Below are 17,226 nucleotides of genomic sequence, written 5' to 3'. Positions count from 1 at the left end.
GATGAGTTTTTATCATGTTCATGATGATGAGTAATGTGCTACCTTGTGCTACAATGATGAGCTAGTTCTTATATGACTATGATGATGAGTTGTTATTATAATGATGATGATGATGATGTATGAGTTCTTATATGAATATGATGATGAGTTATTATGATCATGTTGAGTTATTATGTCATTGGGTGGAAGAAATACAGATTAGATTCATGTGACAAAAAGTTGGATTAGTCGTCGTACTAATCCAACTTTTGGTCACATGAATCTAATTCGTGTTTCTTCCACAATAACTCAACATGATAATAATGATATAACCATAGCCTCGTGTGACCAAAATTGTATAACGATGTACAAATACAAAAGAAGATATGCAGCAGATTTTTTTTTCTAAAACTAGTAGCAATAACGAGGGTCATGACTTTAGCAGCAGCCTTCTCTTAGCAGTAGCGTGTTTCTGCAATAGACGCTACTGCTAGCCCTACATAGCGTAGTGCGGGCCAGAACGCGCTACTCCTAAAAGTTAGTTGTAGTGCCGTAGCAGTAGCGCCACCCCCTGCGCTAGTGATGGCCCTTTGACCCGTGCTACTGCTAGGCTTTGCCCTAGTAGTGACATATCATCTTCTACATTAAATACTTTCCTCTCTCTATCGAGAAATGTGACATCATCTACTTTATTTGTTCCCTTAATATCAAGTTAGAACCATGTGGGAGGTGATTTATTAAGTGTACTTTCTTCCTTCTCCAACTATCATAGGAAAATAGACAATTACGTGGCTGGTTTGGTTCCAGTGATTCTCTACAGTGTTGTTATGGAGAATTATGATAAAATATTATAAGCTTAAATCTGCAGTTTGAATTTTGATCCCCCGGACAAGCTTGGTCTCCTGTAATCCAAATGATTTATGCATCTTCATGGCTATTACCTCAATGTATGCAGCTTTGATAAAATGAATCTTACCAAGCCAAGTCTATTTATTTTTCCCCTATGCATCGGGTATTTTTCATGCCTCAGAAATTATGTAATGCTTTTATAAGTTTTTTCATATATTCAAATTCATAAATTTATTTATAACACAAATGTTGTATAGTATGATTCATTGCCATGTATTTTCTAATGCTAGCCCGTGATGATGCACGGGTTGATGACTAGTCAATCCAATTGGCTAAAAGAGATAGATAGACCGGAGAGAAATACAATGCTATAAAATTAAACATAATAAATCTCAGAAAAGAATTCGTTACTTTCAATGAATAATATGATCATAAACCCACAATTCATCTGGGATAGATAGATAGAGAGAGAGAGAGAGAGAGAGAGAGAGAGAGAGAGAGAGATAGCTACTGCTATGGACCTGTAGGTCTTGTGGGAACTACTCACACATAATCATGGAGGAAGCAAGGTTGATGAAAGATGGCCTCCGTGATAGATCCCCCATCCGGCAGAGCACCGACGAAGGCCTCCGAATGTGACCACGGAAGAACTGAGGCTTGCGGTGATGATAAGATTGTTTCAGGTCTTACTCTGGGTTTCAAGAACTTAGGGAATTTATAGCACTGGAATTTGGTCAGACAGAGGTTGTTGGGCCCCACAAGCTCAGGTGGCGCCCCCTAGGGTCGCGCGCCTTGAGCTTCTGGCCCACCTACAGTTCTTCTGGTCTTCCCTCGAAGCTTTAACTTATCATAAACCTCAATCGACCTAAGGGAAATACCAAACTGCCCACGAATAAATGGCTTATCAGGCCGGGAAACTGACCCTCCATCCCGAGACCGCTCAAACGGAAGAGTGAAATTGACAGGTCGACCAGGCGAACAACACTGCGAGTGCCAGTGAAGCAACAAGGCAACGTCGAGCCTGACTTATCGCCCTCTTGCCGCTGTGACCCTACCCGAATCGAATTCATGCCCGACTGTCCAAACAATACATCCCTAGCCGGATGGATGTTTCGGACATGCCGGCATGTGCCACCGTCAGTTAGTCGGGCAGCCGTGCAAGCGGGACTGAGCAAATCCACGTTGGGCCTACGAGTCCCGACCGACTGGAACGACATGCCTGGACGGAACACATGCATTAGACGACACAAGCGAGCACGAGGTACATACCACATGTCGCGATCGGACAAGCCTAATAGGTTGCTCGAGACGCGAGGATGCCGCCAGGCGGTCCCAGCTAAGCCATTTCGCGTCACAACGGTCGATGAAGCCCGCGAAATGACAGTGGCCCCATGCGAGTACAGTGGTCCATCCATCATGGAACACTTAGCCACACATGATGGGTCCGCGCCGCCCGAGCAGATCGGACGGCGCAGAGATCCCCTGAGAGGCCCCCACGACAAGCCACCATCGAATGGATGGTTCAGAGGCTCAAGCTCGAATCGGGCCCCACGTGCAAGACGTCACAGGGACCGAAACCCGACTGGGCAAGGACTCCGACAGGCGGTCCCGACCAGGCTCTCACGCGCCGGCGGGGGCTCGATGGGTGCCGCCAGTAATGGTGGCCCTGGGCGCACCAGGTGGTCCACTTGTCATGGACTATCCAGCCGGGCCGCTCTGGTCCAAGTTGTCCGAGAAGATCAGAGGGCCCAGAGCTGCCCCGAGAGGCTCCCACTAGTAGAAAAGGGGGCAACGGTTCAAGCCGGGGCAGACCATTAGTCCCGGTTCAGTCTAGAACCGGGACCAATGGGGGCATTGGTCCCGGTTCGTGAGCCCAGGGGGCCGGCCGGGCCACGTGGGCCATTGGTCCCGGTTCGTCTGGAACTTTTGTTCCCGGTTGGTGGGACGAACCGGGACCAATGGGCCTGGCTCCTAGCACACCACCATTGGTCCCAGTTGGTGGCCTGAACCGGGACCAAAGGCTCCCCTTTAGTCCCGGTTCATGCCACGAACCGGGACCAATGAGGTGCCTATATATACCCTCGCCCGCGAGCAGAGCACTCCAGTGCTCTGTTTTTCTGGGCCGGCGAGGGGAGGGGTTTGTGGTGCTCTAGCTCACCTCCTATGCACACGAGGTGTTCGATGAAATGCCCGAGCCACACTAGTTAAGCTTTCTCCTCTCAAAGCTCGACCTCAAAGCTCCATTTTCCTCGAGATTTGTCTAGATTTAGCGGTCCGTCACGCCCCACCCCCGTCTTCACCGCCGTCGATCACCTGCGCCGATCTCATCACCGACACCACCGTGGTGAGCCTCTTGTTCTTATCTTCTTTCTGAAAGGAAAAAATGTTGTTACTTGTATGTTTAGATAGATACTTGTATCATTTTCTTACTTTTATTATTGCATCTTATATAGTGCGATGGTTTTGGTATCCGCCCCCGTCGGCCCTCGTCCTGTCTATGATTCGGATGTGGTATATATATTAATCTTTATAACTATTGGTTCATTTATTGTTTATGAAAATTATGCGGACCAACGTGACATAGATTTTATTTATCTAGGATGTATGTGAACCGGAAATTCCAACCGACCCTATTGTCGAGAGGTTAAATTTAGATGAAGAAGAAAACAATTTCTTGAAGGAAAAAATAAAAAAAATTGAGGAGGAGAAGATGATATTGGAGTTGCATGTTGCGGATGTCGTCGATGATCACAAGATCAAGATGGATGCAATGCGCTTGAAGATTAGAAAGATTAGAAAATATGCCATCCATACCGAGGCTTGGTATCATTATGCTGTTGGATCAATTGTTACCTTGGTTGCGATTATGATCGCCTTTGTTTTCACATTAAAATGTTTTACATAGTTTCAATGTATTGTTTAATTAATTAGATGCTCTGGAGAGCTATATGTTGTTAGATGAGAACTATGTATGTACTTTGCTTTTAATGTGATGATGAACTTTTATTAATTTGGACACTTAATTATATATAATGCACGCAGATGAACCGGCAATGGATGTATGGTGACAGACACACCTCCGAGTACATTAAGGGCGTGCATGAGTTTCTCGATGCGGCTGAGGCAAACAAGTAGAATGGTTTTATGTGTTGTCCATGCCCTGATTGTGGGAATACGAAGTCTTACTCTGACCGGAAAATCCTTCACACCCACCTGCTTTACAAGGGTTTCATGCCACACTATAATGTTTGGACGAGCCACGGAGAAATAGGGGTTATGATGGAAGACGACGAAGAAGAAGAGTACGATGACAACTACATGCCCCTGAATACCGTGATGCTGCAACGGGGGGAGCTGGTGAAGATCAAGAGGAACCAGACGATGTGCCCAATGATACTGCAACGGGTGAAGGTGCTGAAGATCAAGAGGAACCAGACGATGTGCCCGATGATGATGATCTCCGTCGGGTCATTGTCGATGCAAGGACGCAATGCGAAAGTCAAAAGGAGAAGCTAAAGTTCGATCGCATGTTAGAGGATCACAAAAAAGGGTTGTACCCCAATTGCGAAGATGGCAACACAAAGCTCGGTACCGTACTGGAATTGCTGCAGTGGAAGGCAGAGAATGTTGTGCCTGACAAAAGATTTGAGAAGCTACTGAAAATATTAAAGAAGAAGCTTCCAAAGGATAACGAATTGCCCGACAGTACATACGCAGCAAAGAAGGTCGTATGCCCTCTAGGATTGGAGGTGGAGAAGATACATGCATGCCCTAATGACTTCATCCTATACCGCGGTGCATACAAGGATCTGAACGCATGCCCCGTATGCAGTGCATTGCGGTATAAGATCAGACGAGATGACCCTGGTGATGTTCACGGCGAGCCCCACAGGAAGAGGGTTCCTGCGAAGGTGATGTGGTATGCTCCTATAATACCACGGTTGAAACGTCTGTTCAGAAACAGAAAGCATGCCATGTCGATGCGATGGCACAGTGAGGACCGTAAGAAAGACGGGATGTTGAGAGCACCCGCTGACAGGTCGTAGTGGAGAAAAATCGTGAGAAAGTACTGGGATGGGTTTGCAAAGGACCCAAGGAACGTATGGTTTGCTTTAAGCGCGGATGGCATTAATCCTTTCGGGAGCAGAGCAGCAATCACAGCACCTGGCCGGTCACTCTATGTATATATAACCTTCCTCCTTGGATGTGCATGAAACGGAAGTTCATTATGATGCCAATTCTCATCCAAGGCCCTAAGCAACCCGGCAACGACATTGATGTGTACCTAAGGCCATTAGTTGAAGAACTTTTACAGCTGTGGAATGGAAACGGTGTACGTACGTGGGATGAGCACGAACAGGAGGAATTTAACCTAAAGGCGTTGCTGTTCGTGACCATCAACGATTGGCCCGCTCTCAGTAACCTTTCAGGACAGACAAACAAAGGATACCACGCATGCACACACTGTTTAGATGACACTGAAAGTATATACCTGGACAAATGCAGGAAGAATGTGTACCTGGGCCATCGTCGATTTCTTCCGACCAACCATCAATGTCGAAAGAAAGGCAAGCATTTCAAAGGCGAGGCAGATCACCGGAAGAAGCCCGCCATGCGTATCAGTGATCACGTACTTGCTATGGTCAATGATTTACACGTAATCTTTGGAAAGGGTCCCAGCGCAGTAGCTGTTTCGAATGACGCTGAGGGACACGCACCCATGTGGAAGAAGAAATCTATATTTTGGGACCTACCCTACTGGACAGACCTAGAGGTCCGCTCTTCAATCGACGTGATGCACGTGACGAAGAACCTTTGCGTGAACCTGCTAGGCTTCTTGGGCGTGTATGGAAAGACAAAAGATACACCTGAGGCACGGGAGGACCTGCAACATTTGCACGAAAAAGACGGCATGCCTCAGAAGCAGTATGAAGGTCCTGCCAGCTACGCTCTTACGAAAGATGAGAAAGAAATCTTCTTTGAATGCCTGCTCAGTATGAAGGTCCCGACTGGCTTCTCATCGAATATAAAGGGAATAATAAATATCCCAGAGAAAAAGTTCCAGAACCTAAAGTCTCATGACTGCCACGTGATTATGAGGCAACTGCTTCCGGTTGCATTGAGGGGGCTTCTACCGGAAAACGTCCGATTAGCCATTGTGAAGCTATGTGCATTTCTCAATGCAATCTCTCAGAAGGTGATCGATCCAGAAATGGTACCAAGGCTAAGGAGTGATGTGGCGCAATGTCTTGTCAGTTTCGAGCTGGTGTTCCCACCATCCTTCTTCAATATCATGACGCATGTCCTAGTTCATCTAGTCGACGAGATTGTCGTTCTGGGGCCCGTATTTCTACACAATATGTTCCCCTTTGAGAGGTTCATGGGAGTCCTAAAGAAATATGTCCGTAACCGCGCTAGGCCAGAAGGAAGCATCTCCATGGGCCATCAAACAGAGGATGTCATCAGGTTTTGTGTTGACTTCATTCCTGGCCTTAAGAAGATAGGTCTCCCTAAATCGCGGTATGAGGGGAGACTGACTGGAAAAGGCACGCTAGGAGCGGACTCAATAATATGCAGGGACGGGCATTCTTGGTCTCAAGCACACTACACAGTTCTACAAAACTCTACCTTGGTGACCCCGTATGTCGATGAACACAAGAACAGTCTGCGCTCCAAACACCCGGAGCAGTGCGATGACTGGATTACATGTGAACACATTAGGACTTTCAGCAGTTGGTTGGAAGCACGTCTCAGAGGTGACAACACTGTTTGTGATGAGTTGTACTTGTTGTCCAGGGGACCATCTTTGACTGTATTGATTTACAAAGGATACGAGATAAATGGGAATACATTTTACACGATTGACCAAGATCAAAAGAGCACCAACCAAAACAGCGGTGCCCGCTTTGATGCAACAACCGAGAAGGGAAAGGACTACGGACAAGATTTTAAGGTCCCTTTGTTTAAGTGCAAATGGGTCAATCTGTCAGGAGGCGGGGTACATGTAGACCCACAGTACGGGATGACAACAGTGGATCTGAAAAATCTTGGGTACACTGATGAACCGTTCGTCCTAGCCAATGATGTGGCACAAGTTATCTATGTGAAGGACATGTCTACCAGACCGAGAAAAAGAAAAGATAACGAAATGAATACATCATACGATGAGCCAAAGCGCCACATAGTTCTTTCAGGAAACAGGGATATCCTGAGAGTGGAGGGCAAGACAGACATGTCTGAAGATTATGAAAGGTTTCATGAAATTCCTCCCTTCAATGTCAAGGCTGACCCAAGCATCGTGATAAACAATGAAGATTATCCATGGTTACGGCGCAATAAGAAAATGACAAAAGTGAAGACTTTCTCCCACAACTATTATGATGATATCATGCCAAATTTGTAACAGACGAGCATGCTATGCCAACTTTTTCAGAGTTCATTTGAAAACTATGAATTTAGGTCGAATTTTCTCTATAGGTGCATCTATGTTCATTTTTTTAGTAAAGTTAATCACAAACTTGTGATTCACACAAATTTCAAAGAATTCAAATTTTAACTATTCAAATTTGAGTTTATAATTTTTCTAAAACTAATGGCACTAACAGAAAGTTTATAATTTTGCTCACCTAAAAGAAAAAAGAATAAAAAAATAAAGCAAAAAACAAAAGAAAATAAATAATACAGAAAGCAAAACAAAAACAAAAGCCCGTCCCTCTCTGCGTTGTTGAGCTCCTCTCAAAGTGAAAAAAAATGCCTATAATATTGGTTATGACTAACTAAAATTACCAAATTGAGTATAATGATAAAACACAGTAATATTAAATAGCAGGAAAAACAATGACTCAAAAATCAATTTTTATTGTAAAGTTATTCATAAACTAGTGACTTAAAATAAAAAAGAAATCACTACAAAACTGTAAGTATTTAGTTCTAAGTAGAAATGAAAAAAATAGCAAAAAAAATTCCACCAACTGGGCCACCACGGCCTGAATACGACTAGAAACCCAACCATGGGCCAGTATTCAGGCCCGCAGCAGGCCCACTAGGCCCACAGGCATTGCAGTGACAGATTAGGCCCGAAAGCCTGTAGTTGAGAGGAGCTCGAGAGGGTGGGCGCAGCAGCGCTTATAAACCACTCCCGAGCCCTCTCAACTAGCGAGGTGGGACTAAACTTTTGGGCGCGGGGCAGCAGAAGGCCATTGGTCCCGGTTGGTGGGACGAACCGGGACCAAAGGGGTGCATTGGTACCGGTTCGTGGCACCAACCGGGACCAATGCCCCTCTTTAGTCCCGGTTGGTGCCACCAACCGGGACCAAAGGGCGGGAAGCGGCGGCCTTTGGTCTGCTGAAAAGAGGCCTTTGGTCTCGGTTGGTGGCACCAACCGAGACTAAAGAGGGGCATTGGTCCCGGTTGGTGTCATGAACCGGGACCAAAGGCCTGGATATATAAGTAGCACTTAGGAAAATTTGACGAACTCATCGCCAGTTGCCCCTCGGCCCGCCCGACGACGCCGAGCACATCGACGCCGCTAGGCTGCCCCGACACCGTCCGCCGCCCCTGCCGTCGCCCCCGACCGCGCCGTCGCCGTCACCCGTGCCTCGCCGTCGTCGTCGCCGTCGCCGTCACCGACGTCGTCCCCGAGCCCGCGCACCCCTGCCCTCGCCCCCGAGCACGCGCGCCTCCGCCGTCCCCGAGCCTTCCTCGTCGCCGACGCCACCTCGCGGTGAGCGCCGCCCCGTTCCCCTGCTCCTCCCCCTGTACTGGCCGCCGACGCCGCCGCGCGCCCCTGCCCTTCGCTGCCGCCGCCCCTGCCCTTAATTTTTTTAGTTTAATTTTTTTCATATGTGTATGTATATTGTATATGTGTATGTATAATGTATATGTGTATGTGTATGTATATGTGTATGTATATGTCTATGTATAATGTATATGTGTATGTGGTTAGTTTAATTTTTTTTGTTCATAGAAATTTTGTTCATATATATATATATATAAAGTTTTTTGTTCATAGAAAGTTTTTTGTTCATATATAGAAAGTTAGCAGAAAATTTAGAATATGCTAAAATTTAGAAGAAAAAGAAGGATAGGAAAGAAGAAAATAAGAAGGGGAAGAAAGAAGAAGAGGAGAGGAAAAAGAGGAGAAATAAATAAGAAGAGGAAAAAAGAAGAAAAAGAAGAGGAGAAGAAGAAAGGAATAGAGGAGAAGAAGAAAAAAATAGAAATTTCTATTTTTTTCTTCTTCTCCTCTATTCCTTTCTTCTTCTCCTCTTTTTTTTCTTCTTTTTTTCTTCGATCTTCTCCTCTATTCCTTGCTTCTTCTCCTCTCTATTCCCTCTTCCGATAACTTCAACACGAGGGGGGGTCGATATACCCCTCAGATAACTTCGACATGAGGGGCAGTCGATATATATACACCCTCTCGACTGTGATAATAACTTATACCGCGGGAGCACCCCCCCGACCCTCGCGCTCGACCAAAACTCTCGAGGACACCCAACAAACTCTCTCAAGGCCACCCCAAACCCTTGAAGCGTTGTCGAGGCCACCCCAAACCCTAGAGAAGCAGCGTTGAGGCCGCTAATTAATATATATGATTCCTTACTATGATTAGCTAGCTAGTTCTACGTTTGCTACTAATATATCCATTTGTCTTGTTTGAATAATAATTGCCATGTTCTAAATATTTGTAGAAACTATGGACACCACCCGAGACGAAGCAAACGAAGCGATGTTGAGGGACATAATCGCAGAAGGAAGTGATGCCGTCTCGTTGTATCTCAACGACACCGATGGTACTCAGGAAGGAGAGGGTGAAGAAGCTGGCTCTGGTGACCTAATGCCGGTGCAAGAAGAAGAACGTGAGGACGGCTCCGGTGACCCAATGCTGGTGCAAGAAGGAGACCGTGATGACGGCTCCGGTGACCGAACCGAGTCCGGCCAGGTATATATATTAGTTAAGCCTGAGCTGACTAGCTAATTGATGCATTCATTGTTTTGGTATGTACACATATTAATTAAGTCTTTGCTCTTTTTTCTAGCCCTCCGGATCGAGCACAACTGAGGTAAAGAGACGAGGCCCGAAGAAAAAGTTGAGCTCGGATGAAAGGTTTGAGATCATAGCAATCGCGCCCGACGGCCAACCTATTGAACCCATCCGAACAAAGAAGGCATTTGTTGCTCAGTGCGGGGTTCTGGTTAGGGACAAGATCCCGATCAGCATCCAGTAATGGTTCAAGCCGGCTACAGAAGACCCTGAGGTGTCTTACGTCAATGATATGCAGAAAAATGATCTTTGGACTGAGCTGAAGACAAATTTCACCCTACCGCCAGAGGATGATCCGGAGAAGCCAGTTAAAGAGCAATTAATCAAGTCCTTTGCTCTTAAGAGGATGGCAGACCTATTCAGGAGGTGGAAGAATGACCTTAATAGGTTTGTCGAGAAAAAAGAGACACCAGAATTCAAGGGCATATATGAGAAGATTAGAGATGACTGGCCTGCATTTGTGGCCTACAAGACATCGGAAAAGAGTAAGAAGATGTCGGCGACAAACAAGAAAAATGCTGCGAAGAAGAAGCTTCACCATCGCACGGGGTCAGGTGGCTACCTCGTAGCCCAGCCTAAGTGGGCCAAGGCTGAGAATGATCTTCTTGCAAAAGGGATCGAACCAGAGACAATGAGCTGGCCAGACCGTTGCCGGACTTGGTTCTTCGGGGCTGGCGGAACCTTGGACCCTGTAACAGGGAAGTGCATTTGGACGGATGAGCAACTTGACATACCCTTGAAGAAGCTTCGGTACTATATCGCTGCAGCGCAGAAAGGGACGTTCCTTCCAGACAGAGAGAACGACGAGCTCACAAAGGCCCTCGGAAATCCTGAGCACCCTGGACGGACACGAGGCACGCCAGACTCCATTCCGTGGAAGGATGGGTTTCCGGACGCAGGCGGTTACAAAAGCCAGGAGAGGAGGAAGAAAGTGCAGCAGTCCGAACTGCAGGCGCTTAAAGAAAGGGTACTCGGGATAGAGGAACGAGAAGCAAATCGCAGCAAACGAACTGCCGAAGCTTCCCCTGAAGCTACCCCGCCATCTCAGCGGAGAAGCAGCGTGGCTTCCACCGAGCTGCTTCAGCCGGAGCTTGTCTTGACGGCTCCTGCCAGCTATCCCGTGGATGCTATCACGGAGGCTCAAATTTGCCACCTTATGACGCAATGGATGAATATGAAGGTCAAGGCGGCTGTTGGCTCTGTTTTTCCTAATGAACCTGACGCAACTTTTCTCTGCCACCCGATTCCAGAAGGATATGCTATGGTGATGGTGGATGAAATAACAGAGGGATTTGAGGACCTCCCGCTTGACCACCCTACCGGAGAAGGGGAGACTCGGCTGGGTTCTGCTCTGAAGACTCCATGCCTATGGCGGAAGGAGCTCATCAACCTTCCAAACTGGACGCCTCCGCCTCCTCCTCCGGCGAGTCAGGGCACTCCACCTCCTCCACCGCCTCCTCCTCCGGCGAGTGACGATCAGGGCCCTCGGACGGCTCCTTCTCCGGCGCATGGCGGCACTCCGCGTCCTTCTCCGCCTGCGCCGGCGCGCCCGAGCAGCCAGCCTACTCCTTCTCCGCCTCGTCAGCAAGGGCGAAAGAGACCCGCCGCCGCTCCGGCAACTGCTCCGGCGCGTCGTAGTCCTTCTCCTCCGCCTCGTAAGCAAGTCAAGAAGACTGCCGCTCCGTCTGCTCTGCCGGCGTCTAGCAGTACAGCCAGAGGGGGGAGGAAATACAGATTCGGTCCTTCTCTGAAGACTCCAGAGAAGTTACCATACGAGAGGACCCTGGAGGAGAACGCGAGGATCACGCAAACCGACGTGGATGACTAGTTTAAAGGGTTGAAAGCAAAGAGACATCCACCTCCGAAGGAGAAGGTAGATCCGGTGAAAGTGAAGCGCACTCTGGCTGCCCTGGCAAAACCATCCATGTCTCCGCCGAAAGGCAACTATGAGCGCATTATTGGAAAGGCATTTGCCGAAGCGCAGCGGTCGGGAAGTACTGTCAGTGATCAAAGGATGAAAGAACGACGAGCTGGGAAACAAATTGCCCAGCTCGGCGAAAAAGCAAAGCAATCGTGCCCCCCGCTCAAGGTGCCTAGCGTCGATCCGAGGATGGCGCCCAGTTATAACAATCTTGACGATTACCTGCCCGACGATGTACGTTATGATTTCCTGGACGTGCAGATACACAGATACGAGTACGGGAAGCCTCTCATCAAAGATGAAAGATCTCTAACAACGATGATGCGAAGATTGCATGATTGGTACATGAAAACCTACAGAGAGTCTGGGGGAGGAATACTTTGTACATGAGAGTTAAACCGGAGCATGACCTCGTTGGAATTGAACTGTTGCATGTTCCATTTGAGGAGTTCTATCAGTTTTTCAATCAATTAGCCCTCGATAAAGCAACGGTCACCTGCTACTGTCTGTAAGTACTACTACTTCTGTCATTAAGTCTCTCTATATAGCTCAGCTCTTTCATTGCATGTATTTATAATTATCCTCACTATATTATGCAGATTGAAGATCGTTGAATTGAAGAAAAGACAAATCGGTGATATTGGGTTCATTAACACAAATCTCATAGATGCAGTTGAGGTTAAAGATCATGCCGCAGAAACCGAGGCCAACTTGCTACGATCATTCAAAATAAATGAACACAAAGATATAATACTCTTTCCTTACAACTTCAAGTGAGTGCTGTCTTGTGCATATTCGGTTTCCCTTATATATTAGTCCAGGTTATAGTAATGTAATTGATGAGTTATGCATGCGTGCGCAGTTTCCACTATATTCTCCTGGAGATTAGGCTTGAGCAGGGAGTAGTAACTGTCTTGGACTCGAGACGAAAAGATCCCCAGGAGTATGCGGACATGACTGAAATCCTCAAGAAGTAAGTTAAATCGATCATTATCCAGCATATCAGCAAATTTGTTCATTTCCTGATATCAAGTAATTGTTTTCTTTTGTCTTGCAGTGTTTGGAGAAAATTCAGCACAAAATCCCCGGGACTCCCGAAGGAGCTGGAATTTAGATACCCGAAAGTAAGTACTATAGTACCATGTTCCACGCGTCTCCTATCTATTGATTCAAGCGCTAGTTTCATCAATACCATTTGGCATTCTTGCTTATCTGTTTGATTGACCTCTATTTCTTGTAAAGTGGTTGTGGCAGGAACAAGGGAATGATTTCTGTGGATACTACGTCTGCGAGTCCATCCGCCACACGACCTGTGAGCGGGGCGGGTACTCTGAGAAACAATATGAAGTGCGTAAGAAATAATATTCACAATTTTTGTTTATTACCATCATTTGTGTTGAGTTTCATTCATTCATATATATATATATATATATATATATATATATATATATATATATATATATATATATATGTATTGACCACCTTCTTCAAATTAGATGTTTCGGCAGCGGGATGAACTCCTAGAACCAGATCGCATGCGAGCAATTCAAGAGGAATTAGCGGCATTCTTTTTTCTTGACCACGTGATCGCTGAAGACGGAGAATACTATGTGGACCACGCGTCCATAATTTAAGAGATTATATGTGTAAAAAATAATTATTGTATATATGTAGCCAGTAGTGTCGGACGATAGATATACGAGAACTTGTTGTTCGACCAATCTCTCGGAGAAGGAGAGGTGGTCGATATCACTTCTCTCTGTATGCATATATGTTCATGACGATCTTCTGTTTCCTTCATTTGCTTACTAGCTAGTTAGCGTGCCTAGTCCTCTCTATACGTATGTGTAGTACGTAGCGTCGACCAAGCACGGACATAAGAGAGGACACTTCTCTCTATTAATTAGCTAATAACAACCTAAAAATAACCCCCTAAACCCCTAAAACAGCCATTTTTTAAAAAAAAAAGAAAAACCTCAGCTCCAGCCAGCTGCTGCCGCGTGGAAGTCTTTTGGTCCCGGTTTATGTCTTGAACCGGGACTAAAGGCCCCCCTGCCTGGGCTGCCGGCAGCGCCCACGTGGAGCCCCATCTGTCCCGGTTCTGGTTTGAACAGGGACTAAAGGGTGAGGGTATTAGTAACGACCCTTTAGTCCCGGTTCGGGAACCGGGACTAAAGGCCCTTATGAACCGGGACAAAAGGCCGGTTTTCTACTAGTGTCCCACCGCAAGCCAAGGGTCAACGGATGGCCAAGAGCCTCTCTTTGCCCTTGACGAGCCTAGGAAGGTGCTACTCCAGCATCCTCTATAGGAGTAGTAATGGTTTTCCTACTAGTGTCTTGTTTGTAGTTACATGCTCCACTGCAGCTAGCTAGCTCATTCTACGTGCTAATGAGCTATATGTGCATAAGAACTACCACGTATGCCACTATCTTGTATGAAATTAGTAATAGTGTCTGACCAGTAACAAGCTATATGTGCTTATAGAAATGAATTGATTCATGTTGTTTTATTTCTGCAAGTATGTATGTAGCCATGCTATTAGATCATCTACAAACGCAGCCCACGTATCTTGCCCAAACGTCTGAGTGGCCTGCGCGGTAACTGCATGGACATCGAATTTCCACCAAACTTGTCCGCGCACATCCAACCCAAACATGTGGGCTGACCACCACCTCCTATACACAATCCAAATGCGAGGAGGATACAGGGACATCCGGACGCTCCAGCACGCGTCCGCTACATCGGAATGACGGGCGGGGCCAAGACCCATCTATCCGATGGGCGCCTCCTCTTCTTTAGATGAGGATGTAAGGACGCATTCATGACATCGCTCCACCGTCGCCCTCCTGCTGCCATCATGGTCTGCATGAGTGTGACATATTACAATATGCTGATCCTGGAGCGCCGGGTAGAGATCCAAGAACAGATGTGTGCCATGGAGGAGTTCCTCATAGCGTGCGTTGTGGCCTGCCTTCCTCCGGGGCTGGAAAGTTCAGATGAGCATCCGCTGAAGCAGGAGAAGGTGGAGATGCTGGACAAGATGGAATAGGTGGAGGAGGAGGAGGAGCCACCGTCAGATGAGGAGTAGGAGGAACCCGTGCCGGAGCAGGCCTGATTTAGCATAGAGTACACACTGGCTGAGTTGCTTGCCCAAGACGAGGAGGAGCTAGAGCAACAGGCTGTTTGCGCAGCCCTAGCTAGCTCTCTCTCACAGCTGGACGGAGGTAGAAGAAAGAAGAACGAGAAGGACACGGCAGGATTTTCCCGGGCGCACGTACGCCGCCGGCCGCACGAACGGCCTCTTGTTTCTTCTTCTGAGCATGAACTCAGCTGCTGCAGCGATACACAGAGACGTTCGTGGTTTATACGCGCGCTCGTACGCACTCGCCCACGTCCCCCCGCGCCCCATGCCGTACCTGGCTCGCGCTTCCGTCCCGCCCGTACGCGGACGACGCGGCCACCAACGGCCTGGACGCGGTCAGTCCTCCGGCTCCATCGCCAGCAGTCCAACCCACGCACGCTCCCTCGGTCATACACACGACCCGGCTGCTACACCGGCCACTACCTAGTCCAACTACACATACGCACTAACTACCTGCTAACTACGTGCATGCACTAGCTAATCTGGCCGGTGCACCCGCGCGCCGACGCGCCCTGGCCGCGGCCGCGGCTTATTCGTCTAACATTCATCCCCTAAGCCGTGGCCTAGAGGAGTCCGCCGTCTTCGACTTCGACGACATCCGCCAGCACAGCGCACTCCGCCGCCGGCTCCCTCCGCAGCTTGGGGCAGTCCCTCTTGAAGTGGCCTCGCTCGCCGCACTTGTAGCAGCGTCCGCTGTTGGAAACGGGAGTTTGGCAATGCTTCACGATGTATTGATCGGTGCAAAGCGCACGTATATATGGAGTACAAGGTGGGCCACAACTTCAACTATACAATGACTAGGAGGTGGGCCAGGCTATACAATATACATGCACAAAACCATATATTCAACACCCCCCCCCCCCCCCCCCCCCCGCCAAGTAGGCAGTCCTTTTGTAATGACGTCGGCGAACTGCTGCGCCGTCGGGACGTGGAGGACCCGGATGCGCCCAAGAGCCACCTGCTCACGAACGAAGTGTATATCGAGCTCAATATGCTTCGTTCGACGATGGTGGACTGGTTGGCGGAGAGGTAGACGGCGGAGGTGTTGTCGCAGTAGACGAGCGTGGCCTTGTGAACATCACAAAGCAACTCCTGGAGCAGCTGACGGAGCCAAGAGCATTCAGCAACGGCGTTAGCCACTGCTCGATACTCAGCCTCGGCACTCGAGCGGGAGACGGTGGGCTGTCGCTTGGAGGACCAAGAGATCAGGGACGACCCAAGGTAGACACAGTACCACGAGGTGGAGCGCCGTGTGTCCGGGCAGCCGGCCCAGTCCGCATCAGAGTAGGCGACGAGGTCGGTGGAGGCGGAGGCCGTCAACGTAAGTCCCAAGGACTGTGTGCCGCGTATGTATCGGAGGATACGCTTCACCAGAGTCCAGTGAGAGTCGCGCGGAGCATGCATGTGAAGACAGACCTGCTGAACAGCATACTGCAAGTCGGGGCGCGTCAGGGTCAGGTACTGCAAGGCGCCCACAATGGAGCGGTAGAATGCTGCATCAGATGCAGGCGAACCCTCCAAAGCGGAAACCTTGGCCTTGGTGTCGATGGGCGTGGGAGCGGGCTTGCAGTTAAGCATGCCAGCTCGGTCGAGAAGCTCATGGGCATAGCATTGCTGATGCAGGAAGAACCATCTGGCCGCCGAACCACCTCAATGCCAAGGAAGTAATGCAGAGGACCCAAGTACTTCAGGGCAAACTCATTGCGAAGACGAGCAGTGAGCCACTGAAGAAGCGCGATAGTGGATGCCGTCAGAATGATGTCATCGACGTACAGCAGCAAGTAGGCCATGTCAACTCCGTGATGATACACGAAGAGGACGCATCGGAGCGAGTCGATGTAAATCCGAGCGTCTGTAGGAAGGCGGCGATGCGCTGGTACCAGGCCCAAGGTGCCTGCTTCAACCCGTAAAGTGAACGGGAGAGCAAGCACACATGATCTGGATGCATGGCGTCGACGAAGCCGGTGGGCTGCTCACAGATCACCTGCTCAGCCAGGTGGCCATGCAAGAAGGCGTTGGACACGTCCAACTGATGCACAGGCCAAGCTCGGGACACGGCTAGCTGGAGCACGGTGCAGATCGTGCCTGGTTTAACAACTGGGGCAAATGTGTCGGTGAAGTCCACGCCCGCGCGTTGCCGAAAACCCCGAACCACCCCGTGAGCTTTATAGCGCTCGAGAGTGCCATCCGGACGAGTCTTGTGCCGAAAGACCCACTTCCCCATGATGATGTTGGCACGGGGCGGCCGAGGGACGAGCTTCCAGATACGGTTCCGCTGGAGCGCGTCGAAC

The 17,226-nt window shown here is 48.6% G+C and overlaps 2 pseudogenes; one reads left to right on the top strand and one right to left on the bottom strand.

Annotated features, from left to right (window-relative positions):
- Positions 1-15,490, top strand: part of LOC147957723 (uncharacterized) — a 33,113-nt pseudogene extending 17,623 nt beyond the window's left edge.
- Positions 15,491-15,498: 8 nt separating this feature from the next.
- Positions 15,499-16,513, bottom strand: LOC125525321 (secreted RxLR effector protein 161 pseudogene; annotated as a pseudogene).
- Positions 16,514-17,226: the final 713 nt, after the last annotated feature.

This window comes from Triticum urartu, chromosome 7A (genome assembly GCF_056163025.1).
Source record: "Triticum urartu cultivar PI428250 chromosome 7A, HENAU_Tu73, whole genome shotgun sequence".
Classification (NCBI taxonomy): domain Eukaryota; kingdom Viridiplantae; phylum Streptophyta; class Magnoliopsida; order Poales; family Poaceae; genus Triticum; species Triticum urartu.
Note: the sequence above shows the minus strand (reverse complement) of the source record. Positions and strands in the feature narration are given on the sequence as shown.